The 15,230-nt window shown below is 37.0% G+C and overlaps 1 protein-coding gene across 3 annotated transcripts in view; it reads left to right on the top strand.

Annotated features, from left to right (window-relative positions):
- RAB27A (RAB27A, member RAS oncogene family) overlaps positions 1-15,230 on the top strand; it is a 71,887-nt gene that overhangs the window by 20,825 nt on the left and 35,832 nt on the right. The window contains exon 1 of one of the 3 annotated variants that reach the window (XM_072808722.1): positions 9,978-10,113. The exons of the other annotated variants lie outside the window; for them this stretch is intronic. The gene's annotated coding sequence lies outside the window, so the exon portion shown is untranslated. Of the gene's footprint in view, positions 1-9,977; positions 10,114-15,230 lie in introns of those variants that run through there. 3 annotated transcript variants of the gene reach the window in all.

Here is a 15,230-nt window from a genome sequence, read left to right as displayed (position 1 = left end):
TCTACACCATGGAGCTATGGAGTGTTTCCCCCCAAAGAATACTACCTTTATATATACTGTTTAGGACTGCAGAGTACTTAAAGAACTTCTGTATCTGAAGTCATCAAACCCCCTCCTCCACTTCTCAGAAACCTCCCCTGGGACCCACCCAGCCCATGTCTAGGTTAGGTATTAGTTTCATGAGATCCTTCCATTATGCCTACTATAGATACTAACCATACTTGGCATCTTGCTTTGGTGGTCCATGCCCTCCATTAAATGCTAAACTCTGTGAGGATAGGTGCTGTGTCTTATTTGCATTTCTGTGACCTCGCACAGCATGCACTGGGTGCTTCACCTATTAAATGAATAAACAAACATATAATCTTTTATTAAGAGAGAACCTGCCCAGACTTCCCTAGAACTATAAACCCCCTTGATGCATCATGGCCAAAATCAGATTTGTTCACCTTGTTTTAAACAAAAAGAAATGCCTATGTTTTTCCCTCCATCTCTGGATTGTTTGTTACAAATTAGATCATCATTGTAGCTGGTCTGGTTTAGGTTCTGAACCAAGGTTTTGAGGTATGGGCTGACCCTTCTGAGTGATAATGTTGAATTACAGAGTGTGTATAAGCAGCACTTTGCATCTTTCCAAAATGCTTATTTTTGAAATCTATTACCTCTAATTGCTAGCTGCTGTAACGGGGGAGCTTGAGTTCTGGTACTTGAAGTCAAGAATAGTCTTGAAAAGAAAATTCAAAAGATAGCTTAATGACTTTCTGTTATTTCTCTAGGGGATGAAACACTATTTCAATTGAAAAACTTTCTATGATAATTATGTCTCTAAGGGACTGCATCTCAAGTAGCCTTGTTTTATTTAGCACCAAAAAAGAACAACCTTATATAAATGTAATTTGAAGATCAGTTTTGGGTAATCACCTCAAATACCTGGCATTTACTATATACTTCATTTTTTATTCATTCAAGTGTGTATGAACAACTCTGAGGTCTACAGTCTTCCCCATCCTAGGACTGACCAGGAAGAAAGAGAATGACTTTGAAAGAAAAATCTTGGGTGAAAGTGTAAATCAAGAATAGAAGTCAGTGGGTGGCGGGCACTGAGGGGGGCACTTTGACGGGATGAGCACTGGGTATTATGCTGTATGTTGGCAAATCGAACTCCAATAAAAAATATACAAAAAAAAATAGAAGTCAGGAAGGTCAGAGAAGAAGAAAGGAGACTGGAAAACTAAAGATCAAAGGCACAATAAATGTAAAAGCTTGTTAATTAACAGACTGAAGGAGAAAAATTACATAATTTTCTTGATAGATGCCAGAATAAAATTTGATAAGACTGATACCCATTTGTAATACTCATTCCTAGAAAACTAGGAATAGACGGAGAACTTCCTTAATCCCCAAAAGTATCTACCAAAAACTATAGCAAATGTTCTTTTTTTTTTTTATAGCAAATGTTCTTAATGATGAAATGTTAGAATCAAGACAAGACTGTCTATTAAATACTTTTGGAATTCCTAACTGCCACAGTAAGACAAATATAAATATAAAGTAGAAAGATTAGATAAGAAAGAAGCAAAATGTAATTATTTTATCTATGTTTATCATGTTTAGAATAAGTGTGGCTAAATAATAGAAGATATATGTATATTTTTAAAACATGTCACAATAGTGACAAAACTATAAATTATCAATAAGTCTGCAGATGTAAAAAGTCTTTATGAAGAGAATTTATTTAATGACATTTTAAAAGTCATTTAGAAAGACAATAAGTGGAGAGAGATAACATGTACATACACAGCTAGGTTCAATATCATGAATATGTCGATCTTCTCATTTTGATCTATATAGATTTTCATGCAATCCCAATCAAAATCCCATATGGTTTTTGAAGAACTTAGATGGAAATATGAAAGGTTAAGAATATCCACAGTAAGGTTGAGGAGACTGGTCTTCCCAGGCACAAAGTTGTACAGATAGTCCCTGACTTAACAATGATTTAACTAAAGAGTTTTTGACTTTATGGTGTGGAAGCAGTATGCATTCAGTTGAAACTGCACTTTGAATATTGAATTTTGATCTTTTCCTAGTCTAGCAATGTGGTAGGATACTTTCTTCTGATGCTGTGTAGCCAGAGTGAGCCTCAGCTCCCAGTTGGCCACCTGATCATGAGAGTAAACAACCGGTACACTTAAACCATTCTGTACCCAGACAACCACTCTGATTTTCACTTTCAGTACAGTATTCAATCAACTACACGAGAGAGTCAACACTTTATTATAAAATAGGCTTTGTGTTAGATGATTTTGACTAACTAGAGGCTAATGTAAGTATTCTGAACACTTCTAAGGCTAAGCCTTAAGGATTAGTAGATTGGGTGTATCAAATGCATTTTTGACTTAAGATATTTTAATTTATGATGGGTTTATCAGGACATAATCACATTGTAAGTTGAGGAAGACTTGTATAATGAAGTTATAGTAATTAAGGTCTTGTGACATTGGCCCAGGGATAGTAAAAATGACCAAGGAACAAAAGAGCCCTGAAACAGATCTGCCTTTATATAGTGAGTCACTAGAGAAAGGACGGTTTTTTCAATGAATGCTCATGGGGCAATTAGATATTCTCCAGGGAAAAATTATGAACTTGGATCCCTACATACACCTTAAAAAATTTCCAATGGATTAAAGACTTAAATGTAAAAGGCAACATGTTAGGAAAATAGTATAGAAGAATATCTTTACTTTGGGTAAATAAGGATTTCTTTTGACTACTCAAAGATTAAGAGCCATTTAAAAAGTAAAAAGATAAACTACAAACAGGGAACAGATATTTGTGACATCTGTAACTGACAAAGGACTAGTATCTGGAATATATGAAGAACTCCTGCATGTTCATATAGCAAGGAAAATATTGGGAAGCAATTTTCAAGAGAAAATCTTGCTAGTGTGCATCAGGAGATGTGCACATGCATATTTATAGCAGTATTGTTTTAAATGAGAACAAAAACATGGGGGAATGTGGTTTAGTTCTGCTAATTCTTCTCTGAAAACCCACAGGCATTAAGTAATTAGAGAAGGGTTTTGGCATGTCATTTCTTAATATCAGTGATAAAAGTGGTAATGCTTTCAAGTCAAGAAAGAGAGATACAGAAAGAGGCTGAATGAAAATGATATTACTCTTGGTCAGAATATGTTTTCATCAACATGCAGTCAGATGGGTGGTGTATGATGATGGGCAAGGGTCTGAGGTTTGAAACTGAGTGGATGCCTTAATGTTGGCTCCCTAAAGGAGAACATGCTGTGGAGGCAAAATGACATCCAGCTGTCTTCCTGACATTTCCTTTTTAATCACTGCCAGATAAAATACCTTACAACAGAGGAATGCAAACAAAATTTTGTCAGAACAGCAGGGATTGCCCACCATGTCCCATGTAATTTAGTTTGGCTGATAATGCCTGCTGTGATCCTTGGTCTTGTGTGTTCCCTCTTCTGTGGTAGGTACAGTCACGGCCTTCTTTTTTGACATTTCACCATTGGCCCCCCTGCCTCTGTCCCAAGGACAGAGATAAATATGGGACCATAGGGAATGGAAGGTGGTTTTCAGGCATTTCTGTGTGTCTTTGCTGACCCCTTAACATTCCACCTGTCCTAATCCAATCTTGTCATCTCTCCTGTCTAAAAACCTTATACCCACCATGACAACCTTATGTCCTCTCCAACTTTTTCCCTTTCCCCACTTCAGTGGCCTGTTTCTATCTGCAACACTACTTTGCTGTCTGATCACTCAGTTTCATTCTTTTTTCTTTTTCTTTTTTTTTTTTTTTTAGATTTTATTTACTTATGGGAGAGAGTGAGTGAGTGAGCAAGCTTGGGGAGGAGCAGAGGGAGAGGGACAAGCAGACCCCACACTGATGCAGAGCTCAAAATGGGGCCTGATCTCAGGACCCTGAGATCATGACCTGAGCCGAAACCAGAAGTCGAATGCTTAACCAAATGAGCTACCCAGGTGCCCCACCCAGTTTCATTTTTTGGAGCTCTTTGTCTTTGCTGCTTTCTCTTGTGCCCACTGAGCCACTACATTCTATTGTTTTTAAATTAACGTCTATTGAATTCCTTCCACATTCCCACTGCTGGTGACCTTGTCTAGGCTTTCATCTTTAAGAAGTAAGAAGTGATACCAGAGATACCTGCTGCCATGACACCATTGAACTTTCTTATGGTTAAACCCCGGACTCTGAACCTACAATCAGAGAATAGAATGTTTTCTAGGAAAGACACCATGGAGTCAAAACCTCTTATTTCATATTTAAGGAGACAAGCCTGGAGAGGGATAGTGACCCATGCTGAGGGGCACATAGATAGTAGCAGAGCCAGAACTAGAAACCCACACACTGATGGTTAGTTTTCTAGCCCTCTTCAACTTGCCACATTAACTTATAAGCATTCCTTTGAATTTATAGTGGTCTTATGTCTCTCTCTGACTAAATTTTTAGGGGAAGAATTATCTTAGTCATATTTGTAGCCTTTGAAGTAATTGACAGGGTTTCTCAATACTTGTTAAATTGAAGTTGAAACACAGCCATGCACCAAATGTGCTTTTTCTTTCCTATTCCTGACCACCTTGCCAAGTCCTTCTAGGCTTGGAAGGTATTCAGCTCAGGCTCTGATTCCTGCTTGAAGGCTTGGTCAGATAGTTGCCTCTTTCTGACCTCCTACAGTCTATTTGTCTTATAAAACCATCTTATAGTTACCCAGCAGTTTATAGTTTATAAAATGCATTCACATAATGTATTCTTTAGTCCTTCCAATAATCTTGCTGGATAAATATTTCCATATTGAAGAAATAGACTTGGAGAGGTTATGTGGCTTGCCATAGGTCGCACAGCTAGGAAGTAAGTAGCAGAGTTTAGGTCTTCTGACTTCAAGCCCTTTGTGCTTTTGATGTCCTGTGCTAGGTGGTCTACATGGCATACTAGACATTTTGTTTCCTGATTATCTTACTTGTCCTTTGTTGAAAATGAATTCGTTTCATCATCCCAATTACCAACTTATTGAGGAGAGTGGCTGGGTCACATATTTCTTTCATGCCATTCATAGTTGCTAGCACAGTATTGGGCAACATAGAAGTTGCTTCTCAAATACTGTTGAGTTGAACACTAATACAATTTAATTTATCAAAAAAGAGCAGCTATCAGTGGAGCCCCAAGACACTTTTTTTGGGTCACTCCTGAATGAAATCAGCAATGAACAGAGGGAACCAGAGGAAGGAAGAGGCTGTTGGAGAAAGCCAGATGGTAAGCACAATTAGCAGTTGAGTGACAGCTGGCCTGTTGTTAGTCTAGTGATGAGGGGTGGTGGATAAGTAATTCACAAGGAGACAGTCTTCAGGAAATGTGCAAGTTTACTGGAGAGTTGAGACACATTCAGGAGAAGGGAGAGGAGTACTTAGAAGAAGCATAATACTCCTATGAGTTAAGCAAAATAAAACACTCATACATATTTGAGTTGTGTTTAACCAAATGTTGGTTAAAGGAATATCCAGAGAAGGATGTGGCTTATGAAGACAGGTTTCCAAGGTGGGAGTGGAGTGGGTAGAGGAGCTTTTGGCTTACTTTGTGATTATTTTATTAATTACTGAGGCTGTGAGAAAAGGAACATGAATACGTAAGGATGTTTCCTTTGAAACAACTTCCCTTCCCTTTTCCCTACTGTGGCAATCAAAAGGGCCTCAGCTCTGAGAGCCCTAGGGTCAAAAGTACAGGGAATGCAAATAAATACACATGTCGTATGTGCATGGAGATGTGTTGTGATGACCAAATCTGTGAATTTTTCTGGGACTGCCTCATTTCACATATTCTTGTGCATTTGCCCCATAAATTAGTGAGATGCTTTAGAAATTTCAGTACCTTGACAACTAAACTATGTTTCCAAACTATATTTCCTTTTCCTGAAAGGGTCACAAAAACCCACTGACAGACCACATGCCCCACATTTTGGTTTGAAAAATCACACTGCATCTCCTGAGTTCTTAAACATTTTGCATCTGAGCAAAATGTAAAACCTCTTCTCCTAGAGTGGATATGAAAAATGTCCAGTTTCCTAATAGTAGAAGCCTATATATGTTTTTTATGAGCTCTTGTCTCCTACAGAGAATTTAAGATTAAGTCCTTTTAGATTAATGGTAATTGAACTTTAATATCTCTCCCTTCCTATCAAAATGTTCACAGTTTAGAGTTATTTTATAGAAGCTGAAGGAATGTGTATCTCAACTACTTAAAGGCACCAGCACTTAAGGGAAATTATTTCAAATTAAAAATTGTAATTTCTATACGGTGGACTCAAATGTGAATATATAAAACCTTTTCTGGGACATTCATATATGAATTTTTAAGGTGATTTCTCATTAAAAATTGATTAATATCATTGGGGTCTATTCGAAGTTTTAGTTTATTTTTAGTGCTTGATAGCTATATAGCAATGTATTTTTATGTGATATGCAGATATATGTGGGAAGGTTCTAATTTAAAAAGGATACCATTGATAGCATTGCTTTTTGTTTACTTATTTTTTTTTAGTGGAAAGATAATTCCTGACGTCAAAACATGCAACTTATAAACTTTTATAATCTAATTTGTTGGTATGTGGAAGGTCTTTATATTTTAAAAAGTGGACTATTAGAACATGTTTATAGAATTGTGAGATTGATTTTTTTCCATGTGTGGCTTATAAAACCTTTTCTTACTACTTTACAGTCACCTCTCTTATAAATAGAATCTCATTTCATCCTCATTAAAAAAATTAATGTAATTTGTTTCTTTAATGCCCTCTAACCACTCAAAATTTCTGAAGTTTCTCATCAATTTCTTATAAATTCATGGATTCTTATGACCTCATGGTGTTGTCATGTGCTTCATGCTCCTCTTGTCTATAATTTTCTTTATCCAGTTGACTTGTTCTCTTACTGATTCACAGTCAAAATTTTTATTTTATGTCAGTAAATTTAATTGAGGTTTATCTACTCTTTAAAAAAAAAAAAAAAACAAGGCTTTCTAGATTCTTTCTGAGTGACCATCTTGCCTATTCATGTTGGCCCCTACATACATTAGACCCTGACTTAAAATATCATTCAGGCACAGGAGCTTGGTTCTCATAGGTGCCTGCGTCTCAGGCTTAGCTGATAACAAAGACAGGTATGGCTTTGGGGGACCAAATGCTAACCTAGATGCATGGCTTTCCATCTTTCCAGGATAGAAAGAGGAAACTTTAGTGAAGGAACCTGGTTGGAATAATTAGGGAGCCTTTGAAATTGAATGGACTAACAGAGGAGAGCAAGTAGATGGAAAAAATTGCCCTGACCTAGAGGGTAAGAGAATCTCTCTGGTTTTTGATAAAGCAAGAGCTACCAGGGGCCTTTTTTTCTAGATAATTGCTCCTGCTGGCTGTAATGAGCTAGAAGGTCTCTCCAGTCTGTATGACTAGATGTTCTTCTGAATTCGTGGAACACTCTCTCACGATCCATAAGCCACTTCTCCCCTTTTTGATCTGTTCCTTACCTTATGGGTGTTTGACTTTGATGTGACTTTGACCACCTGCATTTGTATTTAACCCCTTGTGTCTGGAAGTGGTTCTGTGTCCCCTTCACATGAGCCTGCCTGCTCTGGTGGGGAACACTAGAGATTGCTCTTTTCCCATTTTCCTTATACCCCTTTCTGCTTTCTTGGAATTTTCTAATAGTTTTAAGTAGTAATACTTTCATATAAAAGCATTCTTCATGACATAGCCATTAGCTGTAACAAGAGGTTCTGTGGATAAAATATAATACTAGCAATTTCTCCTGAATTCATAGAAAAAAATCAAGTTAGTGAAGAGAATTTTCTGTTTTTCTCCCATCAGTATTTAAAAAAAAAGTTTGTGTCTCTATGCTATTCTGGTTATAATTTAGTATAAAGTGGCTTTGGACATAGCACAAAATAATATATTCTGAGTTATTTTAAGTTTGCTCTATCAATATTTCAAACTGTTCTTCAAAACATATCTTGACTTTTGAGAATTATACCCCGAGTATAGCTTCTTGAGTCTAGATGAATCTGGATATGTTTTCTGATGGCTCAATGTGTCCATTTAGACCCTTTAGGAAAGGATCACCAATGTAGCTGTTTACAAACATCTTCCTACCATTTTCCGTTTCAAGGATACTGGTTCCTGACCCAAGGTGGGGTGTCAGGAGTGCTGCCTCTTGGTTCACTTCTGGCCAGTTTGGTCTGGATTTTCCCAGGACTATTTAGACTTAGACCCAGGGCTTTTAGGTTTCTTGTGAATGATCCATTGAGCATTGTCTACAAGACTCTTTCCTATAGGCTTATCTTACTCTCTCAAGCTTTAGGTAACACTTCTTGGAATCCTCACCAGGAACATCAATACATTTTAGGTTTTCCCCCCTAGATGAGAAAACTACTAAGATTGTGGTAAGTGGAGGAGATCCAAGAGGTGGCATCTTTAGGAGCTGTTCAATAGAAAAGTCTGGCAGGCCTTACAAAATGAGTTGTCAGTCTCAGGTGTTTAGGCAGACAGGAAGTGTTAAGGAACAAAACCAAATGAGATGATTCAGAGTTGGGTTAAAGGTAGAGCTTTCCTCATTGGTTTCTAAATGTGTACAAGGAGCTCTTATTAGTCTTTATTGGACCACAGGCCTTGGAAGTCAGGTCTCATCTTCATTTTTTCATTGAAATGGTTCCATTCTCATTGGTTTTGTATGTTGGAGTGCCATGTAAGAATTCATTTGAAGAAACTTGCTAAAGAAACTTTGCTACTAGCTGAACCAAAGCAGTTTTCTGAGGCAGTGAAAGACACTGATCTGCTATAGACAAGAAATAACCCAAACTTAGGATAGGTCAATCATATTTATGTAAGTCAAACAAGAAGTTCCCCAAACATAAAACCATCTCTACAGTGATCTATAATAGAATGTTCATTTTATATAATTATATATAAGTGAATTTTATTGCATTTACATTTTGTTTTTTATTTTTATAATTGAATGTTTTGATGAAACATATTGTGTTCGTTTTTTTTATTGCTCAATTGACAGTCCTAACAGGATGAAAGCAAACGTGCTGAACAGATGTGCCTGAGCCTTGCTGTCATGTATTGAGTATGGCTGGCATATGCTTCTTTACATAATTTCACAAGAGTGGACACATGAATCCACTCTGAATTGTTTTAAAAAAGAGAAAAAGAAAAAAGTTGAGTGCAAATTATAGCCTTCTAAATTAATGATACATTTATAGAAATTTCAAATAACATATATGCTAGAAGAGCAGAAGCAAATAACTTAGCCAAGCAGCATAAGTGAACAATTTGGAGGTCTCTAAATCTGTATATAACTCATTTGACTATAAGAGTTTTTATTCCAATTCAAAAAAATAACAAGGGAAAATGGACATTTGAATAAAAGTTTACGGAACTCTTGAAGTACCTTCATGGATCTCAGAGTTCTACAAAACACAAATTGAGGACCAGAAACTTAATGCCTCTCTGAATAGGGACTGCAAAGCCTTGTTCTTTTATAGTGCTTTATATTTATCTCCTTTAGGACATTTTCCTTGTATTTATTTCATAAAAATAAATACAACCCAGTTTCTTAACACACCTTTCTCAGAAACGAACAGATAAAAGAGCAAAACATAAATAAATCTATATAAGAGTGAAAGACTAGCTAGAACTAGTATGTATGTAATTCTGGATACAACAAGGTTACAAATTTTTTAAAGAAATCTTGGAACATTCATAAAATTTACCTTAACAGACCTTATATTTGTTATTATGCAGATCACATTTACTGACCAAAATGCAATAAAATTAGAAGTCAATAGCAATAGCGAAATAGCCAACTGTGATCCGACAGGTTGATTTAGAAATTGGCTGGATGGTTGCAAGTACATTGTAGTTCCTCAGTCCTTTTGCATAAGTAAATCCAAGGCACACCCCATTCTATAAACAGCTGCTGACAGAAATGCAAACAGTCCATTCCAAGACTACATACTGAATAGGTGGAACAAGGAAAGACTTCCTGAGAATCAATAAGTACATCCTATTAGACCTTGTCCATTAGGTGAGTTTCTTTTCTTTCCTTTTGATTCAGCTATTAAAGAATATGATACTATTTAGGGAGTAGTTCAACACACATTACAAATACATTGCTGAGAGAGTAGACCTGAGGGGGACCAAAAAGATCTCTGTCCAGCTCTCTGTAACTTACTGACACCTAATGGACACTAAAGGCTAAGAATCCTAGTGTCATTGTTTTAGTGGTGCTAAAACATCAGGAAATAGTTTGATATTCTGAGCCTATATCAATTTTTTAAAAAAAATTATTATATTTTTAAAAAATTTAAGAACTGAGGTATATTTGATATACCTTGTATTCGTTTCAGGTGTACAATATGATTCAGTATTTGCGTATACTGCAAAAACGATCACAATAAGTCTTGTTAACATCTGTCACAGAATTTCTTGTGTGATAACTTTTAAGATTTATTCTCTTAGCAAGTTTCAAATATGCAGTATAGTGTTAGTAACTGCAGTCACCATGCTGTATATTATATTCCTATAATATATTTATTTCATCACTAGAAGTTTTTACCTTTTGATTCCCTTTACCCATTTGGCCCACCCCATAGTCCCTGCCTCTGGTAATCACCAATTTGTATCCAAGAGCTTGGGGTTTTGTTTTGTTTTGTTTTGTTTTGTTTTTTTGATTCCACATATAACTGAGATCATACAGATTTGTCTTTCCTTGTCTGACTTATTTCACTTAGTGTAATATCCTCAAGGTCCATTCATGTTGTACAAATGGCAGTATTTCCTTTCTTATGGCTGAGTAGTATTCCTCTGTGCATGTGTGTATGTATGTATCCATCCCATTTTATTTTATCATTCATTTGTTGATGGATATTTAGGTTGTTTCTAAATTATCTATTTGTTGTAGATAATGCTGCAATGAACATGGGGTACATATATTTTTTTGAGTTTTTGCATTTTCTTTTGACAAATACCAGAAATGGAATTACTGGGTTATATGGTTGTTCTATTTTAATTTTTTTGAGGAACCTCCATACTGTTTTACACTGTGGTTGCACCATTTCTACCAACAGCATAGAAGCCTTCCTTTTCTCCACATCCTCATCCCCTGTCTTTTTGATAATAGCCATTCTAGAAGATATGAGCTAATATCTCACCGTGTCTTTGATTAGCATTTCCTTGATGATTAGTGATTTGGGGCATCTTTTCATGTGTCTGTTGGCCACCTGTACGTCTTCTTTGGAAAAATATCTATTCAGGTCTTCTGCCCATTTTGAAATCAGATTATTTGTGGGTGGTTTGTTTGTTTTTGTTGTTGTTGTTGTTTTGTATTAAGATGTATGACTTTCTTTATATATTTTGGGTATTAACTCCTATCAGATATATGATTTGCAAATATTTTCTCCCATTTAGTAGGTTGCTTTATCATTTTGTTGATGGTCTCCCTCACTGAGCAGAAGTATTTCAGTGTTTTTAAAATAATTAAGTTGTGGGGCATGGGTGACTCAATCAGTTAAGCATCCAACTCTTGATTTTGCCTCAGTTCATGATCTCAGGGTCGTGGGATTGAGTTCAGCATGGATCCTGCCCATCCCTCTCCTTTTGCTCTTTCCCCTGCTCATGTGCACGCTCTCTCTCAAATAAGTGGTGACTAAAATAATTAAAATAAATAAAGGAACTAAGTTGTTACATGGTAGAAATATTTACAGATGTCTTTTGTTCATTCATTCGTTCGTTCCTTGAACTCATGAGCCTGAGATCAAGACCTAAGCTGAGTGAAATAAGTCAATCGGAGAAGGACAAACATTATATGGTCTCATTCATTTGGGGAATATAAATAATAGTGAAAGGGAATAGAGGGGAAGGGAGAAGAAATGGGTAGGAAATATCAGAAAGGGCGACAGAACATGGAAGACTCCTAACTCTGGGAAATGAACTAGGGGTGGTGGAAGGGGAGGAGGGAGGGGGGTGGGGGTGACTGGGTGGCGGGCACTGAGGGGGGCACTTGACGGGATGAGCACTAGGTGTTATTCTGTATGTTGGCAAATTGAACACCAATAAAAAATAAATTTACTATTAAAAAAAAAAAAAAGACCTAAGCTGAAATCAAGAGTCATACACTTAACTGACTGAGTCACCCAGGACTCCTATGAGTGTTTTAAACTCAGGACCAACTTGTATCAGTTTGCTGCCGGTTCATTAACATTATGGGAAAGCCAAAACTAGGATAGTATTGAGAAGTATTTGTGTTCCTGAAATGGCTCTATTCCCAGAAATAGATAGGGGAAAGCTCTTTTCCTTGTTGGAAAAGTAGAAGTCCTTAAAGACACAGTAGCTTTTGAGCTTATTGAGGAGGGTCCAATATCTTGAAGTTAACATGGCAGCTCACTGTGTTACAAAAAAAAAAGAAAAGTGCATTCATTGACTGGCATTGTTGATGTAAGGTCAGTTGTTGCACACACAAACTAGAGTTTGGAGAAAGTACTTGGAGATAAGAGACAAGAAAGCCAGTGGGCACCAGCATGGCTCGGTTGGTTAAATGTCTACCTTTGGTTCAGCCAGGTCATGATCCCAGGGTCCTGGGATGGAGTCCCGAACCAGACTCCTGCTCCGTGGGGGAGCCTGCTTCTCTTTCTTCTTCAGTGTGCCACTCCCCCTGCTTGTGCACACATGCTGTCTCTCTGTCAAATAAATAAAATCTTAAGACAAGAAAGCCGGAAAGGGGAAAAAAGCAGAGAGGTCATGGCACAAGGGCAATTATTAGAAAAGGCTTTTAGAACCCAACATGGGGAGGTCGTAGGGTGGATGTTAGACTGTGGAAAAGAATGCCAGCTGTGAAGTGATGGGTCCTATGCATCAATAAGCAACCATGTACCGTAAAAGCATATTCCTAAGAGCTGAGGACAGCTGTGCTGAATGTTAGCCAACAAGGGTGAGGGTATGGGGCAGGCAGGACAAGGGAAAAGTGGATCCATATCTGGCATATCTTCATAGCCATTGTAAATGTTTGTGTATGAAACCAATGGTTCAGTTTAGCCTTTGGAGTAGGACATGTGGGATGGGAGCTCTCAACATTCATAGTTCCTGCAAGTACACAAGTGTAGCATCTCTCATCACAGAAAAGTAACAGTATGATTTCTGTCCTTTGTTGAAGAAATCAGTGAAATGATTTCAGTATACTGTAGAAATCACACTTATAAAACAACAGTGAAAATAATAATCTTAGTGTGCAAATGGTTGGGTCTGGAAAGGCAGGGTGGCATTATATATTCTGGACACACCTTCTCTATGGGGTGAATAAATACAGAGTACTCACATTCTCATTTTTTAAAAAAAGGCAGTGATAAAGGAGCTCTTCTCTTCCCTAGTTATTGTTAACTCAGGGATATTTATGTAATTGTTCTTATTTGGACAATGGCAGCACACAAAAAACTTGAAGCAGGTGAGATGCAAGAGAGAGCCAGGCTGTGCTGGTCAAAGGCCTCACCACACATGTGCTGTGCTCTGGGAGGACAAAGCTTGGCAGAACTCTTGACTCCATTTCTAAGTGAATAATGGAAAGGTGCGGTGTGTTTTGCAACCTTGGAAAAGCACATTCCAATATCAAGTCCTTTGAGTGCTACTTGATTTGTCATCCTTATAGTCCTGGCTAGGGGAGCAGCATGTCACTTCTAATATTTCTCCCTTTGAGTCCCAGGCCCTAGACTTTGGTGGCACTCTGACATAGCAAGATGCCACCATTTGTCTTGTTAATAACAGAATTCCCTCTGTTAACCAGTTGGGCTTGAAGCTATCCTACCTTCCAGGTACTTTAAGTCACTCCTCCATTTACATTTTCAGAAAATCTATTTACTACGTTCTTTGAGAGTTTTATAAAGTGTCAGTGTCATTCTTATGGTATTGTGGAAAAGTGCCAGGCTTAAGGCCATAAGATCAGTGTTCTAGCTTTAATCTTTTGTAATCATAAGAAGAGCTGTGACATATTGATATCTATCAGGCATTTTGCTTCTCACTCTACACAGATAGGTGGTGGTATCCTGTTGTTTGAATATAGGAGACCTTGACTCCAATGTCTATTAAAACCATCTTCTATGTGCTTATAAAAAGCAACCATTGTGTGGGAGTAGACTTTATAGGTTTTGTGCTTCTGTCAAATTCTTGGAGACTCTCCAGCTTCGTGGTGTCATTAAGAACCATATTTAGCCATGGGTTGGACATTGAAGTCACATATGGTTGTGTCCATTATAGGACTGCTCTCATATTGTTTGAGATATTGCTCAGCAAACCAAACAACCACTCCTGTTGCCACAGTATGGCCTATATTTTATAAATGCCATATTCTATAGTGTGCCCTTCCCTGTTAACCTTATATCTATAAAACAAAAGGTACTTACCATAATCTATAAGTAATTTAACACCCAGTGCTTACCTTCCATAAATTCCTATAAACATTCATATTCTGACCCTAAAAGAAACTTAACAAATAAGGTCTTTTAAGTAAATGAATCAATCAATGGTCTCTATAAATTAAAAAACAACAAAACATCTAGTATATCATTTGAATCATCCCACAATCATCTCCTGGCCTTCCAGGAGAACACTTTGTATTTTCAAGAATAATTCCAGTGTCCCCCTCTTCCCTAATGTGTAGTTGCTTGTATTATTTGTTTACTGGGTTATGTTGCTCACCTACTGAGGTGATGGTAACATTTCAGAAATGGTAGATCAAGTCCTGGATTGAGACTGTTTATTTTTTCTTTACCCTAGTCTTTCTCTTTAATACTCATAAAGGATTTGCAAATGTCTAGAGGAAACTTTTTACAAATGAAGATATATTCAAATGTCCTGCCGGTATTTGAAAATGTATATTTAATGGTATTTGCAGGTAATTTTATTTTTCTCTGAATAACTTGCTTTGCTGGAATACCACTATCTACTACAAGTTAGTCTTTTCACTTTGTTTAAATGGGGAGAATGAAATATTCCTATGTAGCAGGCACATTTATAAATATAAAGCCAAATGATAGGTGAATTTAGATCCTGTCAGTTTTTAGCCAAGAATATCTCCCCTCACTGTTAAGGATGGATCCATAATATTACTACATTGTATTGATAGGAATGCATTTATGAATCATAGGTTATAGGAGA

Source organism: Canis lupus, chromosome 32 (genome assembly GCF_048164855.1).
Source record: "Canis lupus baileyi chromosome 32, mCanLup2.hap1, whole genome shotgun sequence".
Classification (NCBI taxonomy): domain Eukaryota; kingdom Metazoa; phylum Chordata; class Mammalia; order Carnivora; family Canidae; genus Canis; species Canis lupus.
This window is presented reverse-complemented; position numbering and strand designations above follow the sequence as displayed.